This window comes from Phragmites australis, chromosome 22 (genome assembly GCF_958298935.1).
Source record: "Phragmites australis chromosome 22, lpPhrAust1.1, whole genome shotgun sequence".
In the NCBI taxonomy this organism is placed as follows: Eukaryota; Viridiplantae; Streptophyta; class Magnoliopsida; order Poales; family Poaceae; genus Phragmites; species Phragmites australis.
In genome coordinates, this window is record NC_084942.1 from 5,121,238 (window position 1) to 5,138,962 (window position 17,725).

The following is a 17,725-nucleotide window of genomic DNA, read 5'->3' on the forward strand; positions in this document are numbered from 1 at the left end:
ACAATTGATGACATGCAACTGAAATAACTCAACCTTCAAGGCCGTCGCTTTATATGGTGCAATGACCAAGCAAATCCAACACTCACCAGAATAGATGGATGCTTTTGTACGCCAGAATGGGATCTCCTCTTCCCGGAGGCAACCCAGGCACTGACATCAAATGTCTCAGACCATTGTCCCCTTTATCTCCAAGGTGAGATGTCATGGCCAGTTCATGATGCTTTTCGCTTTGAGTCCTACTAAGTTTCAATTCGATGCCGGGCTTTCATGGAAGTGGTTAAGATGGCATGGGAGCAACCGCTTAACACCCAAGATGCAATCTTGAGATTCCATGTCAAGCTAAATATAACGGCGAAAGCAATAAAGATTTGGAGAAGGCACATGATTGGAGATACAAGACTCCAACTGGCGATAGCAAATGAGGTCATCATCTGGCTTGATGCACAGGAGCACATGAGTCTCTGGGATGAAGAGCTTCATTTACGAAAATTTCTGAAGCAAAGAGCACTGGGCCTTGGTGCTATTGAGTGAACAAGAGCAAGATAGCACTCCAGGCTAACATCTATTAGATTAGCAGATACAAACACAAGGTTTTTCCAAATAAAGGCAAATTCACGCCGAAGGAAACAGTACATCCAATCTTTGCAGACCACAATTGCCGTACTGCATGATCATTTTGTTAAACAAATGGGAACATGCAAACCAAGAGAGCTTGCTATAAATTGGAAGGCACTAGGCTATTAGCCGGTGGACCTATTTGACCTTGAAGCCCCTTTCCAGGAAGACGAAATCCTAACAGTGATAAAAGACATGCCACCTGAGAAAGCACCGGACCAGATGGATTCATCGGTCTTTTCTACAAGAAATGTTGGGATATTATAAAGGTGGACCTCATAGCAGCAGTAAAAGGTCGTTTCTACAATCTGAAATCGAAGAAATTGTGGCTTGCTAATACTGCAAACACATCCTACTTTTGCCTAAAAGAGAAGAACCTTCAAGAGCTGATTACTATAGACCGATTAGCCTCATTAATAGCTTTACAGAGATTATTGCAAAACTATTGGCAAATCGGCTAGCACCGAGACTGAATGAATTGGTATAAAAAAGCCAAAGTGCATTTATAAAGAAAAGGTGCATCTATGACAATTTTCTTTATGTCCATAATTTGGTACGAGAACTACACAGAAACAAACATCCAGCACTCTTCATCAAAAACTAGATATATCAAAGACTTTTGACTCAATAAACTGGGCATACATGCTAGAGGTGCTGCAAGAGTTGGGGCTTGACCAGCAATGGCGAAACTGGATCTCAAATCTTTTCGCAACTACAACATCAAGAATTCTTCTAAATGGCAAGCCAGGAGGTACAATCAATCATGTCAGAGGACTCCGGCAAGGAGATCCCCTCTCCCCAATGCTCTTCATCCTCGCCATCGACCCTCTATAGAGGTTAATAGCCCTTGCAAGAGAAAAGGGAGTCATGAACCCGATCCTGTCGAGAACAACACAACTATGATGCTCGTTGTATGCCGACAATGTAGCAATCTTCGTGAACCCGGACCAGGCTGAACTATTAGCACTCAACGAGATTATCAGAGCATTCAAACAATGTTCAGGGCTAGTCACCAATCTGAACAAAATAGAGATATTCCCTACAAACTGCCAAGAGCTGCCCCTAACCGACATTTTATACGATTCCCTAGGGAAAATAAGTGAGTTCCCAGCGAAATACCTTGGACTGCCATTGCACACAAGAAAATTAGGAGAATTGATGTACAACCCATTATTGATAAGATGGGGAAAAGATTGTCGGGATGGAAAGAAGAATGGTTAACCCTGTCAGGCTGAGAAACTCTAGTGGAATCGGTTCTATCCTCACAACCAACTTACCACCTAACCATTTTCCCGTTACAAAAGTGGTTGGCAAAGAAGATTGATAGAATTAGGAGGAGCTTCCTTTGAAAAGGAGAAGAGCCAAAAAAGGTCAGTGCTGGGCATTGTCTTGTAAATTGGAGCACGGTATGTAAACCAAGAGAATTGGGAGGTCTTGGATTATTAGATCTCCCCAAATTTTCAAGAGCACTTTAATTGAGACGGATTTGGTTCCAAAACTAGGAGGAAGATTTCCCATGGAAAAACATGCAAATCCCCTGCAATCAAGGAGATAGGGACCTTTTTCATGCATCCACCACAGCCACAATATTCAATGCTATGAAAGCATCCTTCTAGCACTCAAGATGGGTTAATGGCCAAGCACCTAGAAACATCGCAAGGAGATTATATGAAAAAACTAAGAGGAAGAATGCGACGGTGTACAAGAGCCTTACAAATCATAGCTAGATCTCTACATAAGAGTCAGAGGAATTGGTCTGACTATGGGAGGAAATCCAGGAGTTCTCCCTAAATCCCGATCTAGAAAAAAATTCATATGGAGATGGACACCACACGACGAATACACAGTAAAAGTGCATACCGAATTTGTTAGGGGGGGTGATTCTCGACAATAATCCGAGGTATACCAAATGACGTGCGCGTTGATCCACGTTTCCTATACTCGTGTATCAACCTAGACTCAAGAACACCGAGGTTTATCTAGGTCCAGGTCTCCCGTGGGATCATAGCACTATGTCCTGTGTATTGCCTTATAAAATGGGTGAACTTGTTACAGAATAAATCCCCCTACAAACACGATCTAGACCGCTTTATATACCAGGGGAAAGATGCACAAATAACCAGACCGTGCCAAACCCTGCGTCAGACCTGCCTATGACAGAGCCAACTACCCCTAGCACATCATGATGTAGGATAGGCATGCCTACCCTGCTCTGGTTGTCCTGTGCTGTAAGGAAACATTCAAACATTATTCTAATTAATCATTAAATTGATCATTTACTTAATCACGACTTCAATGATTAATCAGAATACCGCTTCGGTAGTCCCGGCACGTGTTTTGTGTCCAAGATCCGAACAGATGCCTTTCCAACATATCACATCATAACAAAGCTAAATAAAGAGTGAGTAATTAAATTATATTATAAGTTCTTAAGCATCCACAATTTCTTACAATTTACAATAAAAGATAGTTAGAAGGAGACTAAAACTAAACAACTCCTAGACCAAAGAGAACTATGCAGCGGAAGCTAAAACTATGAACAACAAAAGGAGGATGGAGCCATATGCCCTTAGGCCCCATCACAAAAGCATGACCTCCAAGTAGTTGCCTACTCATGCCCGCCGCCACCCTCAGTGGGTATGAAGTAGCCAAAGACCAGCTTCTCCTGGTCGGTAGCACCTGAAAGAGCAGCGTGAGTATGAAGGTACTCGTAAGACTTAATACATATTGGGTACTTATAGATAACCCGACTCCAAGGATTATGAATTGGGATGTTAGCAAAAATATGGTCACATGGTTAAGTAAATTTATATGTGAAAGAAAAATTTGATAAAAACATATGTGAGCATCTAAACTTAACCAACACAACTATCTAACCCATAACCATCAAATGAACATATATGTCAAAGGAACCAAAGCAAAACCATCTATAAAGAACCATCTCACCCCAACAACCACCTTAAACCAAACTCGAAACTCTACGACTGCTACAAATGGACAAAAGTATGCTCCTAACCGAGAGCACGGTATTTCAAAATGTTTTTTACACCCCGTAGGAGGGTACAACTTTACCCACAAGACTTGAGGACCATACGGCTTGAGTGACCACATAGGTCCACCCAAGGGGGTACTCGTGCCAAACTTTCCCAATAATCCCCAATCATTTGAATCAGGCATCGCTCGGTGCGGAGCCCACTTAGGTTAACTCCCGGAGCAACCTCAAATGTCTTTTACAAGCCCGCACGCTCACACTGTCGATGTGCAAGCTCAAATGATTACAACTACATATGTATTCGGCTTATCTTACCAATTAGATCAATATGTGGTAAGTACGGTAAGTGCTAGAGCCAAATGCAACAATTATCGGTGCTTAAGCGACGCAAGAGGTCTATGGTGTCCGGGTTCCTCTCCCAACCTACCCCGGAGAACTCCATCAGGGCAGGAGAAACACCCCTAACACCACCCACATCTCGCCTCATCCTCACTACTCAACCAAGCAACACCATCAACCCAATATTGTTATCAATGTGACAGTAATTAAAGCCTATAGCTCGCGAATGGGGTTGAACCTCTGCTCGGCTTCTACCAAAGAATCTATGCATGGCTAAGCATTTCGGTTAACTTTTAAACTAGACTATCATCAAGTTAAACCCCGGTTACATGTAGATGTATCACCAATGACTCAAGGCAGGGTGTAAAGCATCAACATAGGTTCTACCCATACAAGACCCGACATCAACTCAACAACATGCATAACGTATATAAAGCATATGTTATCATATTAGATACATATGATCTAAATTAATGGGAGAAATATACTTAGATGGTTGCCTTGCTACTCAAGCGGCTATCTAATGCTACCCACACAGAATTCACAGAACTCGTGTGGCTCGATGTCACCTTCAACCACACCCGCGTCACACTCCAGATCCTCGTTCACTAAAGAAGAATGCGTGCAATGATGAGTATGAATGAAGTGCAACAATGTATACTACTATGTGCATAACAACAAGCTAACAGTGCAATACATGCAAAAATAATAGCAAACTTTGTGATCTAAATGATTTCGGAAAGTTCCAGGAGGTCGAGACTCCAGGTTGAACTTGGAACCTCCAGGTTCGAGAGTCTCCGGGTGAACCTCCTGGTGGGGGTTCTCGGGTATTTTTGGTTAGGATCACCCGGAACCTCCGGATTGAACTCGGACCCTCTGGGTTTCGGAGTCTCCGGGTGAACCTCCGGGTGGGGGTCCTCAGGTATTTTTGGTTAGGATCACCCGAAATCTTTAGGTTCCTGCAGAATACATGTTTTACGATGTTTTTTTGACTGATTCAACTTGCATGTTAAGTTTATCCTACATAAATATACATATACACTATACAAAGGGTTCTAGACTCAACTTGCACCCTAAACCCTAACTATTTTTTAGCAAAATTCATCAGGGTTTTCATTGTTCTATCCAGACTATCTGGGTTGTCCAGAGAGGTTGCTTCGAGGGGGAAACTTGGCTGATTTGATTTACGAGCCTCTCCAAAGCGAAACAACATGTTTAAAATAGTTCATGGAGTCTAGAACTCACTCACCAACCTAGCAACACAATTCCTAGCACAAAACTCATCTGAATCCTCTTTTTTGCTCCAAAGCTCAAGAACTCAAGAAATTCACAAACTTAGATCCAAACTTGAAATCGACCCACCAAAATGTGCATCATTGCCATGGGAACCTAGGAGACTCGCCTAAGATGCTTTGCCAAGGTTGGTGATCATCAGTGGAAGGTGGAAAAGCTTGGGAAGAGGAAAAATGCCAGTACTCCTTATGCTTCAACCAAAAACACCAAAAGACATCAAAACCGGCTCGAATTCTTCAGGAAAATGAAAATGAATTGGATGGATGAGGAGCTTAGGAGCTAAGGATAACATTAGTAACACATGCATACCTCGATTCCTTCTCTTGAGGTGGGATTTTGGGTAGAAGGAGAGAGTGCTTGAGAGAGATAGGGGCTCCTTTGGCTTGGCTAGTTGGAGAGGAGAGGGAGCTCGGGTGGGAGTGAGGGAGAGAGAGAGAGGGCAGGTGGGCTGCGCCTAAGAGAGTGAGGGGTGGTTGGCCCATCGGGTGGGGCCCACGTATTAGAGAATAAGTCCGTTTCAACTGCGAATTCATTTCTTTCTCACCCGAATTTCCTTCTCATCCATTTGACTTAAAACCAAGTGCTCTAATGCTCCAAAGCAAAATTACTCAAAATTAAACCTAATGCTTACAAAGCATGATTAGTCTTAATTATGTAATTACGGCTTTGGAATGTGACATGCGCGTCCCGTACCATCAGTGAACACCGCCATGCTCACTTGTCAGACCATCTTGGGTATTAAATGCTACAGGACAGGTCACTGCAATTCCACACCGCCCCACGACCATGCCACACTGAAAGTCAGTGCCTGGGGAAGGAAAAAACACTCGAGTAGGCAACATTAAATGAGACTTGACTGGGTAGGTGGGTACCTGCTCTGTGGGTACCTGGTCGCAGGACCTCGCTACATGACCAGAGGGTTGGTCGCACAAGCTTCGCTCTGGTCACACTATGTGGCTATGGTCTTGACAATACCTACCGCATGCTAACACTTCGCGTCGTGAGACCTGCCACGTGGGGCACCCCCTTACCTATTACACCGACAGTAACCCCCAAGCTTCCTCATGGATACGGTGGACTGAGTGGTTCTCTGTGGGGGTCCGTGGTCACTGCATGCCATGTGGTCATGGGCAGGACTGGTCCCACCACCTGGGCCCCAGGTGACTGTAAATTTGCTTGGGGAGTGGTCATCGATGCAACCCACATTAATGACCCACTCAGGAAATCGTATCCCGAGGGAGGTTAAACATCCAGAGAGGGAGAAAATAATGGGAGTGAGAGAGAGAGAGAGAGAATACATTGGAGAGAGAAAAATTAATTACTGCCAGGCTCGATGGAATTTTGGTTCCCCACACGCGTCCTTTCGAATTCGCGCAAACCTAACCCCGCAACGATTGAGACACGGTGGTGGCCCTTTAAATTGGTGCACCCATAGCTCCCCACAAATGTTTTCATGGTCATCCATTGTCCCTAAGCCTTTCTGCGCTCAGAGCTCTTCGTCTCCCCTCCCATCTCTATCTCTGTTCTTGCCCACATAGCATCCTCCACTGCAATTCGATGGCATGCACCGGTAGTGATTCAGTGTGACACGGTGAGACTGAAGGCATTGCACGAGGCTAGCCTGCTCACCTGCCGCCTTTCCACATGGTACCATGGTAGGGAGAGCGTGCCCCCCCTCCAAGGGGAGATTGTACTGTTCGTCTCGTTCTTCTTGGCAGGCCTCATGGCGCCCTTCTCCGAGTTCTTCACAACCATAATCTCTTTCTAGGACATCTGCCACCTCCATCTCAACCCCAACTCCATTCATATGCTGAGCATTTTCGCTCACCTATGTGAGGACTATGTTGGGATCGAGACATGCCTCGACCTCTTCTAGTTCTTCTACACAGCCCGGTCGGTGACTAGACCGGCAACCGGGAGTTGTGAGTTCTGCCTCTGCAATGGCGCCGTGGACTCCTATATCGAGGTGGGCCTCAAGTCGTTGTGGTCGGGCTAGAGGGAGGATTGGTTTTACCTTGCAACTGACGATTCCCTAGACAACCTCTGCATGCCGAGCGCGCCAGCGTAGGTCAAGGATAACTAGGTTCGCTCGCAACCACCCCCCCCCCTCCCGAGCTACTAACCCAAGTCAAACGAATAGGCCAGCTTTGAAATGTCAGGCTGACGGTGTTGGACATTGCCCGTGACTACATTAAGTGACGATTGTGTCCCCTATGGAGGCGGGCACACCCAGCGTTCATGTACTCCGAGCCGAAAAATGAGACCTGGTCGAGCTTCATGGGTTACCTGCCATTGAATCACAGGTACTGCCCTTTTTTCCAGAAATTGTGTGACCTCTCACACCCCTTTTGTTATTCAGATCTTACCGATGATACCGTCAACTCGTAGGTTCGAATCCTAATGCCAGGCTCCCCGAGGAAAGATGGTCCTCCAGTCGACGCCCTTCCTCTATGTGATCTCACCCCTCCAGAGAGAGCACAACGTAGGAGGGTAAGTTTGGCATTTCCTCAATTCCCACCCCCGATCATTCTTATGACCTAGATTTTCATTGTTGACGCCATTTGCAGGGTCTTCCTAAAGTTGACGTACTGCACCCGGTCATCGACGAGGTCTTGGGGACCTCCAACCAAGCTGCTCCAAGGAGTGGAGTTCATTGTGATCTCCACCCGGGTGCCCAACAGGGCACGACCCCTTGTCCTCCTGATAAATCTAGTCGTGCCTTCGACAGGCGACACCCATGATAGCGGAGGCCGCTAGATGGCTCCAGGTTGGACATCGATCACAGGTGGAGATCTTGCGTGCAATGCAGGTCAACAGAGGAGCAACCAGCCTCGCCCTAAGCCAACCATGGACCACAGGAGGAGGTACGGTGAGCGGTGCCAGCCTCCAGAGGAGCGATCAGTCACTCACTAAGCCAGTTGGGTCCGACCAGTATAATTGTCAAGTCCCTATTCAAGGGCAAAAAAGGTTGGCGGAGGATTCGGCCTCCGCGTAGACGTCCAAACGCACTTGTGGGACGTCGTCGGCCCATGGCACGATGATGGATGTGGCCTCCCCGATGGGTCAACTTAGTGGTTTCGTGAGGTTGAGAGTTTTGCTCACCCCTCCGACCGCACTAAGTCCCCCGATTAGGTGTAGACATTTCAAGTTCTTTTCTTGAGCCCGCAACTTATTGTCGCTGCAGGTCCACTACCCCATCAACGACCCCGGTAGAAAACCCTCCTCTAGTGCCTCAGCTAGAAGTTCCAGCCCCTGAGCCAGTCATAGTTCCAACGCCACCTAAAGTGTTTGCCATGACCCCCGTGCCTCCTCCGGTACCCACTCTGGTCTCTGACCTGCTCTCCCTGGTCACCAGCCTCCCTTCCTCCATCAGCCAGCTGATCACTGAGAAGGAGGAGGTAGTCCACGGATGCACCGAGTTAGAGAGGTTGATGGACGAGGAGAAGGAGGCGAGGCATGCGCTTCAGCAATTGAACACCACTCTTCAATAGGAGAAGAATGTACTTCAAGCGGAGAGGATTGCGGAGAAACCAAGTTGAAATGTGCCTTGGTTTATATGTGATGAGTGATTAACAATGTTGTTATTTTGGTTTGTTGATTTGTGGATTGCACGAGCATGTATATGTGTTGCAATTGTGATCATGACTAACCAAAGTTGCAGAGAGAAATAGAGTTGGAATGTTTGTCTTTGAGTCTAGGAAAATTGTACATGTTGGTTGATCTGGTGCTTGGGATTTTGTACATACCGGAAAGTTTGGTGTTCAGATGAGGTTCACATCGGAGCTTTTCAATTCAGAAGAAGAAATTGAAATACACGCCAGATGGTCTGACGGTGGGCAGTAATACACGCCAGAGCATTTCTTGCAAAGAGGTTGCAAGTCGGCTCTAGTGGACTTAAACTCACCATATGGTCTGGCGATGGAAAGAAATGCACGCCGAACTATTTCTTGTAGATAGGTTGCAGAACGGTGGTCTGGTGAAAGTTAACTCACCGGATGGCTGGCGATGGGATGAAGTGTACGCTAGAGCATTTCTTGCAGAGAGGTTGCAAGATGTCCGGTCTGCTGGATTGAACATGCTGAATGTTCTGGCGCTGAGGAGGTGACAATGCCGAAACATCGAGTGTTCATGATGTTTTTTGAGATGTGCATTGACTGAGGATTTTGATTATGGACCAATCTATAATGGAGTTGGAGATATGCATGTGATTGTCTAAAGTTGTGCAGGTGATGGATGAAACTTAGCGGCCAATGGTGGGATAATCGGGGCTAAGTGGAATGCTTGGTGCCAAACGATTGAGGGGGTCGGACAGAATCAAGGGTGATTCTAGCTGTGCATATGGAGGTCAAGCAAAGCATGGAAGGAAGGATGAAGATGGCGTGTTGACGAAGTCAACGGAAGGGGATGCTAGTGCAAGTGACAAGGTGGCCCGAGGGAGAGAGCGAAAGAGACTTATCGGTGGTCAAGATCGCAAGGCTGAATATACTCATCGACATCAAGATGCTTTCTTCAAATGAAAGCAAGTGACAGCAAGTCACGCTTTGAGAAGCGTGCGAGATGGTCTCATAGTTTGGCCTCAAAACTAAGGAAGGAGGGAGAGCATGTGGCATCATCGCGAAACTTGCATCGAGGCGAAGCTAAGTCGTGAAGGTGCCATGGCCGTTCGATGGATGGAGCAAAAAATAAACTAAAATACCCTGATGGTAGGTAGGAGGCTATTGGAAAAGAGGGGTATTTTAGGAACAAGGAAGCGTAAGGGCTAAGCTATCTCATTAGGCCTATAAATAGATAGGTATGGCTGTTTGGAAAGTTTCAGCCAGCCATTTGAGTTTATATGCTAGGGTTTTAGAGGAAAGGAGAGAGGAGTGCTTAGCCTATGTATAGGTGAGAGATTTGATGAGTGAAACTACTTTGTAATCTACCTAAAAGAGGGCTGACCTTTGCAAGAAATAAAGTGCATGTTTCCTCCAATGCTTGTGTTCATCTTCTTCTAGTTTCCTTCTATTAGTTCTCTTACTTTGTTGCGAGTTTTTTCTTTTCGATTGTGATTTTTGTTTTTGTTGATGAGCTAATATTTTCCCACCTTGGAAAGTTGTTCTTCTTGTTACTAGAGGCATAAAATTTACATACAAATATATACAAGTGGGTCTTAAATTCCCTTACCTCTAGATCATTAACTCGGAGAACTTCTTCTTTCGGTGATATTTTCTAAAGCAAATGTTTCTTTCTTTAAGTTGCTATCTTTCTGTGGCGATGACTTGTGGGATATGTCCCAATGGAACTTAGAGTTCATTTATGATGCACCCATGGCTCCCTCGGATACATACATGGTGAATTCATTCCTTATTATTCTTATTTTCTTCGTAGAGAATAAAATACTAATAAATTTTGTGTTGTTTTGTCGCTTAGGAACATGGGAGAAGCACTGCAACCTTACCCGAACATCACCCCTCGAAGGCCAAGTCTACGAAGTCGTGGTCGTGGTCGAGTAGCAGAACATCACGTCAGTAAAACAGACATAACTCTCTCATACAAAGTCCATTTTAGTCAATCTTAGACATTCTGGAAACCTTACGACGAGCCCTTTCCAATGGATATAAGCTCGACCAAATATTCCTTATAGTTTAGTCAGAGTCAGAGAAATAAGGTGCTGCACCACTGTTTTGGACCTAGTTGGGTCTTGTAATCATATCGGGGTCAGAGTCCAGGTTGTGCACCCCTCTTTCCATGGCTGCACAACCCTAGGTCGACCTCCTCACGTTCTCCTTATATATACATAGTAGCCATCATAGTTTAGGCTTGGATTTTGCTTAGATTATTCTGTTTAATACAGTTTCGCTGCTTGTATAGTTTGTAGAACCCCAACTCGAGTACTTCATTGGTAATTAGTAATATTCAAATTGCATCTACCTATTCTTGCTTGTATTCTCGATTCGCTTGCAGGAAAAGCCTTCTTAGCGAGGTCAGCCGCGTATTGACACGGTTGGTAACTATGGAGTAGTGGTGTAGTGGTTGTGAGGGTTCTCGATCTATTCTGTTCGGAGCATTTGGATAATCAACATTGAAACTTCACCAATCGATTTATCATATTACCTTTCGGAAGATCAGGCAAACGTGCATCAAGTGGTATCAGAGCCTCGGTTGCCCGTTAGGTAATCTCCGTTATTCCTTTTTGTTTCGTCGTTTTCCATTACCTAGAGTCCAGAAAATTGCCACACAAAAATATTTAGATCTTAGTTTTTCGCTGTCCAAACCACTTTGTGCCTTCGCAATTTTTTTTAGTATTCGCATTGTTGAGTTTGAGTCCATTGTCGGTGTCTTTGTTGCTGGTCGAGTCATAATGATCTAGCTTCTAGTGTCGAGTCTTGCTGCTAGTCATCGTGTATCTCGGTCTGCCCTTGTCTGCAATAGCCGAGATTGTGTCTCTAGTCGAGTCGACCATCAACTCGTGTTCGACCACTAGTCGTGTTTGACCACTAGTCGCTTTAACCATCTACTCGAGTTTGACCACTAGTCGAGTCGACCATCAAGTCGTGTTCGACCACTAGTCGCTTTAACTATCTACTCGAGTTCGACCACTAGTCGAGTCGACCATCAAGTCGTGTTCGACCACTAGTTGCTTCAACTATCTACTCGAGTTCGACCAATAGTCGAGTCGACCATCTACTCGGGTTTGACCATTAGTCGCTTCAACCATCTACTCGGGTTCGATCACTAGTCATTATGACCACCCTCCCAGGGTCCGACTAGTCACTCCAATCACCCACTCGGGGTCCCGACCAGTCATTCTGACCACCCACTCGGGGTCCGACCAGGCACTCTACAACCCACTCGGGGTCCCGACCAGTCACTCCGACCACCCACTCGGGGTCTCGACCAGTCACTCCAACCACCTAGTCGGAATCGCCCACCTTCTCAGATCCGACCACCATAGCCAAAACAGAGGTAGCCAAAGTTCAGAGTAGCTTTATACCCTTGCTCTCCAAAAAAAGTTTGTGACCCACGTACCTCACTAGTCTTAGAAAAGGCAGAAGATGAGTTTTTGAGTTTGTGTCACATTCGCAAAAAAAAAAAGCGAGCAACAAGCAAAGAGTGCAAAAAAAGAGAGAGAATTCAAAAAAAAAAAAGAGAATCAGTTTGCATTGCAAATTTTGTTCCATTGTGCTTGTGTCTGTTATAGTTTTCGGCTTGTTTGAGCTAGTTCTAGGAACGTGTTTGAGACAGCAACTGTGAAGAGTACTGTGGACTTTTACTCAATTTTGCTAATCTGATTTCAATTATTGCTATTCCTTACTACTAAATGCTGCATGTTCAAGCTACACCTTCTCTCGATCAGAACAGTTTCTCCCCTTGCAACTACCTTACTCGCACCTGATAAGGTATCACGAACCAGCCATCAGTTGTGCCAACTGCGGTGATTGGTAAGAACACTTAAAAGAGCGTGGTAAGACGCTTGAGAGTGTGTGACTCCACCTCCACCACCTAGTAGTTGATAGGGATAGTTTATCTTTCGTGGTTTTCTATCTTCGACTAACTATGGCAGGAGAAGCATCGAATGCACAGAAGCGTGTTTTGAGGGAAGAACTCACAATGGTGTTGAATGATCATCGACAAGCTATTACTGATGTCTTCGATAAGAAGCTTGCGGAGACAAATACTACATTGCAACGACTTAATGATAGTATTGCCATGCTCAATACACGCTTTGATCGAGTGGTTAATCAACCATCAAACCATGGGCGTGTGGATCCTCGTGGCGCAGACCATGAGAGGAGTCTGGCGCAGATGATGAAATTTTGAGGTAAGAACAAGATGCCTTTGATGCACGACAACAGGACCTATTAAACTTTAACTGTCAAGGTATGAGATGTAATAATTTTCAGCAACATAACGTACGTGTTAATAATGATCCATTTGCTAAGGTTAAGTTTACCATACCATCTTTTGCGGGTGCTTATGATGCTAAAAAGTATTTAGATCGGGAGATGATGGTTGAACAGAAGTTTAATGCTCGTTTAGTTCCTCAAGTGCATAGAGTTAGGCAAGCCACTAGTAAATTTAAAGAATTTGCATTTGTCTGGTGGAATAGAGTATGCATCGATGGATTAGCACCTACCACATGGAATGCTTTAAAGGTTGCTATTCGTAACAGATTTGTTCCACCCTCTTTTAAACGTGGTTTGCGTAAGAAATTGCAGCGCTTAAACCAAGATGATAGATCTGTAGAAGAATATTATCAGGAGCTACAAATTAGTATGTTGCTTTGTGATATTATTGAGGATGAGGAGGCTGCAATGACACGCTTTTATAGAGGGTTAAGGCGTGAAATTTAGGACATAGTTGATTACAAAGAATACAATAATGTTCCTAGATTGTTCCAACTTGCATGTCTGGCAGAAAAAGGATTGCAGAGACGACAACAGAGGCCAATGAACAATTTTGGAAGCTCGATTACTTAAAATCAACACCGGAACAAGTCAAAATAGCCTCACATTCAGCTACACGATCTGCTACCCCCTTCTCGAGTAGGGCGCGTTCAGCAGTACCTTCGACACCGTCGCATGGTCCCGAGGTAAGCAAATCCATAAGTGTGCAGGGTCCAGTTAAGAGCTCTTCTTTGATTGCTTCTACATGCCGATAGACCGGGATTGTATGCCACCGATGCAAGGATTGCCCAAGTCAGCGAGCGTACATTGTAACAGAAGAAGATGGATATGTAAATGCTAGTGATGTTGAGGATGAGTATGCTCTTTCAGCTAACCATGCAGGTCATGAGGATGGACGTGAGACGGATATCGACCATGAGAAAGTGTTCGATGCCACTGCCACGGAGGATTATCAGACCCTCATTGTACAGTGAGTGTGAAGCACTCAAATAGAGAAAGCGGAACAGCTACAATGCCACAATTTGTTTAAGATATTCCTCATAGTCAAGGATTATCGTGTTCGAGTCATTATTAATAGAGGAAGCTGTAACAATTTGATAAGTTCAGATTTGATCAAGAAACTTTCCTTGCTGACAAGAGCACATTCTCATCCATACCACATTCAGTGGTTCAACAATAGTGGTACGGTGAAGGTAATGCAAACAGCTAGGGTGCATTTTTGTATTAGTTCAAACCATGATTGTGCTGATTTCGATATAATACCCATGCAAGCATGTTCACTTTTGTTAGGACGGTGTCGGTGAATCAGGAACCAGGGGTCCCCGAATCCCGAGGCCAGGCCAGCAATCCGCCACGTGGCACCTTCCCGCGGGGTTCATTTCCGCGAGGTACGAAAAGACTAAGTCCCGGGAGCGGCGCTCGGGGCCACAAGCAGTGGTCCCCGAGTACCCGGGTTCCCCGATGATCTACGAAGACCAAGTGACCGGGAAGAAAGTGCTCGGGGAGGTGAACAGTGACCCCCGAGCACTAGAGTACCCCGAGGACCCAAGGAAGGTAGGTCCGGGAGAGAGTACTCGGGGCTGTGGACAGCGGCTCCCGAGCACTCGGTTCCCCTAGGATCCGAACAATCAAGTCCAGGAGAGAGTGCTCGGGGTCGTGAACAGTGGCCCCGAGCACTCAGTTCCCTGAGGACCGAGAAAGGGCGTTTCCGAGAGAGAGTGCTCGGGGAGGCGAACAGTGACCCCTGAGCACTCGGTTCCCCGACGGCCCAAGAAGTCCTTCGTTGGTGGCCCCCACAGGGGTCCAGCGATGAGGTGTCATCCTGTGAAAGGCTCGATGCCGCATTTAAGAGCACGGGTGGCCTGTCACCTCCAACTGCTCCTGCCACACTCGGTGTCAGTCCCTGCCACATTGTGGCAGAAGGGTGTGGGGACATTTAATGCACGGGTCCCATCCCGCGTCATCCGGCGTGCCTCGGGATAGCTTCGCAAGGCCCGAGGCACCCCGTTTGCCGCCCTACTGTGGCAGGCGTACAAGACCGAACGGGCACGCCGGGCCACTCTGTGGCTGCCCGGTGAGCCCTCTCCACGGCGCCCGTTGCCAGCGCCTGTCACCCCCCGTCACTTCGCGCAGAGGCAATGATGACTAACTTTCCATTTATGGTGCCTTGGAACTCGTGCCCTCCCTTTCGGGGCACGCTACCACCGGCGGGTATTTAAGGGAGCCAGCGGGCATGGACAAAGACAGCGAACAGAAGAACCCGAATCTGAGTGAATCCAGGGAAGAACAGAGGAAAGCTTGAACTCTCAGACACTTGCTCAGAGACCGAAGAACATCTTCGTACAAGCATAGAAGCTGAGACCACCGAAGAACAAGGAGCCTAAAGCTCTAGGATAGACAGACATTCTTGTAACCAGCACATTCCTGAGAGATATTCTCAGGGTATTTATAGCATCCACACAGGAGTAGGGTATTACGCTCAGTGCAGTCCGAACCTGTCTAAAAATCCCTCCAGTGCATTTACTACGTTCTGCATTAGATCATTCCACCCCACCTGCCATTGCATTCATATACATTTATTTCTCCCGCAAACATATTCAGAATCATCCCCCCGGCCGAATCTCAAAAAGGGGTCCCTCAGGATCCCTGCGATAGGAGTTAACCCTCCGACAGACGGTCATGGGAGTTTGACACTGATGCAACACATCATGGTAGAAGTAATAAGTACACCCTTATGTATAAAAGAAAAAAATAACTTTTCTACCTTTAACCCCTGCTGAAATTGTGAAATGTGAACAAGATATAGCTGAAAATAAGAGAAAAGAGTTTAAGAAAGAATATAAAAATCAGCAAGTCTGTGTTATGTTTACCACCAAATCTGACCTTGCTGAAATTGTTGATAATGAGCTGCCATGCTATGCTTTGAAATGCGAAAAATCCTTAGCTACAACGGAGGATATTTCTAGTTCTTTATCTCCTGCTACCACTAACCTTTTGCAAGATAGCAAAATCAACAAAGTAATGGATGAAGAGGAGAAGAAGTTGCTTGAAAGCCCCACCACATCTTCTCCCATATGTCGCAATATCCTTTCCGCACCTCCTTCTTATGATGGTTTTGGTGCCGAGGAGTACATTGATTGGGAAATAACGATAGATAAAATGTTTGCCCAATGCCAAATGTGTGAAAAGAGGAAGATTAGGAATGCCGCTTGTGTTTTAACTAGTTGTGCATCCATTTAGTGGAAGAATTTGTGTGCATCTAAAAAGGCTCCACGAACTTGGAAAGAGATGAAAATTCTTATGAGAGAAATATTTATTACTCAATCTCAAACATCTATTTGTAAAGAAGAAGTGCATCTTTCAGAGGAGTAAACCCTTGTTGCCCCTCCACCTGTGACTAATATTTTGCAGGAAAAAGCGAACAAACAAGAGAAGGAAAATAAGAAGAATAGCAAGGAGAAAGAGGAGACACCTGCTGCTCCATGCATGTTACAAAGAGGTATAAATGCTAATGCACCTATATCAACTGAGGAAGAAAACAAAGGTAATAAACATGGTGCTACACTCACACAAGGTGAGGAATACTTTGATGAGTTGAAATTGCCCACTACACATGCTATTGCAAAGCAACCATTAGTGGACAATATTGTTGTTTTATCTTTGTTACAAGATAATTTGTTTGTTGTTCCTTGTGATAAAGAAGAGTTGTGTAGTAATGCTTCACTTATATCACAACCACAACTTGTGAATGAACGTGTTAACTCTGTTTTACAAATGAAAAGTTGTTCTGAAATTAAACGTTATCAATGCATTGCTAGTAAGCAAGAAAATATCACTTCTTTTAAAGAAGGGGAGCAAGAAAATATCACTTCTTTCAAAGAAGGGGAGAAAGAAGTGATACATGCATACATTGTACCAAAGATGTTTACTGGCCAATGATGATCAGGTACAATCGTTTCAAATAGAATTACAATTGTTTGATAAAGAACTTATGATATTACATAACGAGAGGTCCTTGCGTATTTTACTTTGTGTAGAAATTTATGGGCAAGATAATGCTATACGAAAATCGAGGATGGTTTATTGTAAAGAAGGGGAGGATGATGCGCCCATGGCTCCCTTGGATACACACATGGTGAATTCGTTCCTTATTGTTCATATTTTCTTCGTAGAGAATAAAATACTACTAAGTTTTATGTTGTTTTGTCACTTAGGAATATGGGAGAACCACCACAACCTTACCCAGATATTACCCCTCGAAGGCCAAGTCTACCCGGACTCGAGGCTAAGCTCTAGTCGTGGTCGTGGTCGAAGTCATGGTCGTGTTGCAGGATAACACATCAGTAAAACGGGTATAACTCTATCATACAAAGTCCGTTTTAGGCAATCCTGGACATTTTAGAAAACTTACAACGAGCCCTTTCCAATGGATATGAGCTCGACCAAATATTCCTTATAGTTTAGTTAGAGTCAAAGAAATAAGATGATGCACCACCGTTTTGGACCTAGTTAGGTATTGTAATCGTGTCGGGGTCGGAGTCCAGGTTGTGCACCCCTCTTTCCATGGCTGCACAACCCTAGGTCAACCTCCTCGTTCCCC

General features: G+C 45.2%; 1 pseudogene; it reads right to left on the reverse strand.

The window, feature by feature from the left end:
• The window catches only part of LOC133904474 (pre-mRNA-splicing factor SLU7-like), a 41,169-nt pseudogene that overhangs the window by 4,476 nt on the left and 18,968 nt on the right, over window positions 1-17,725 (reverse strand).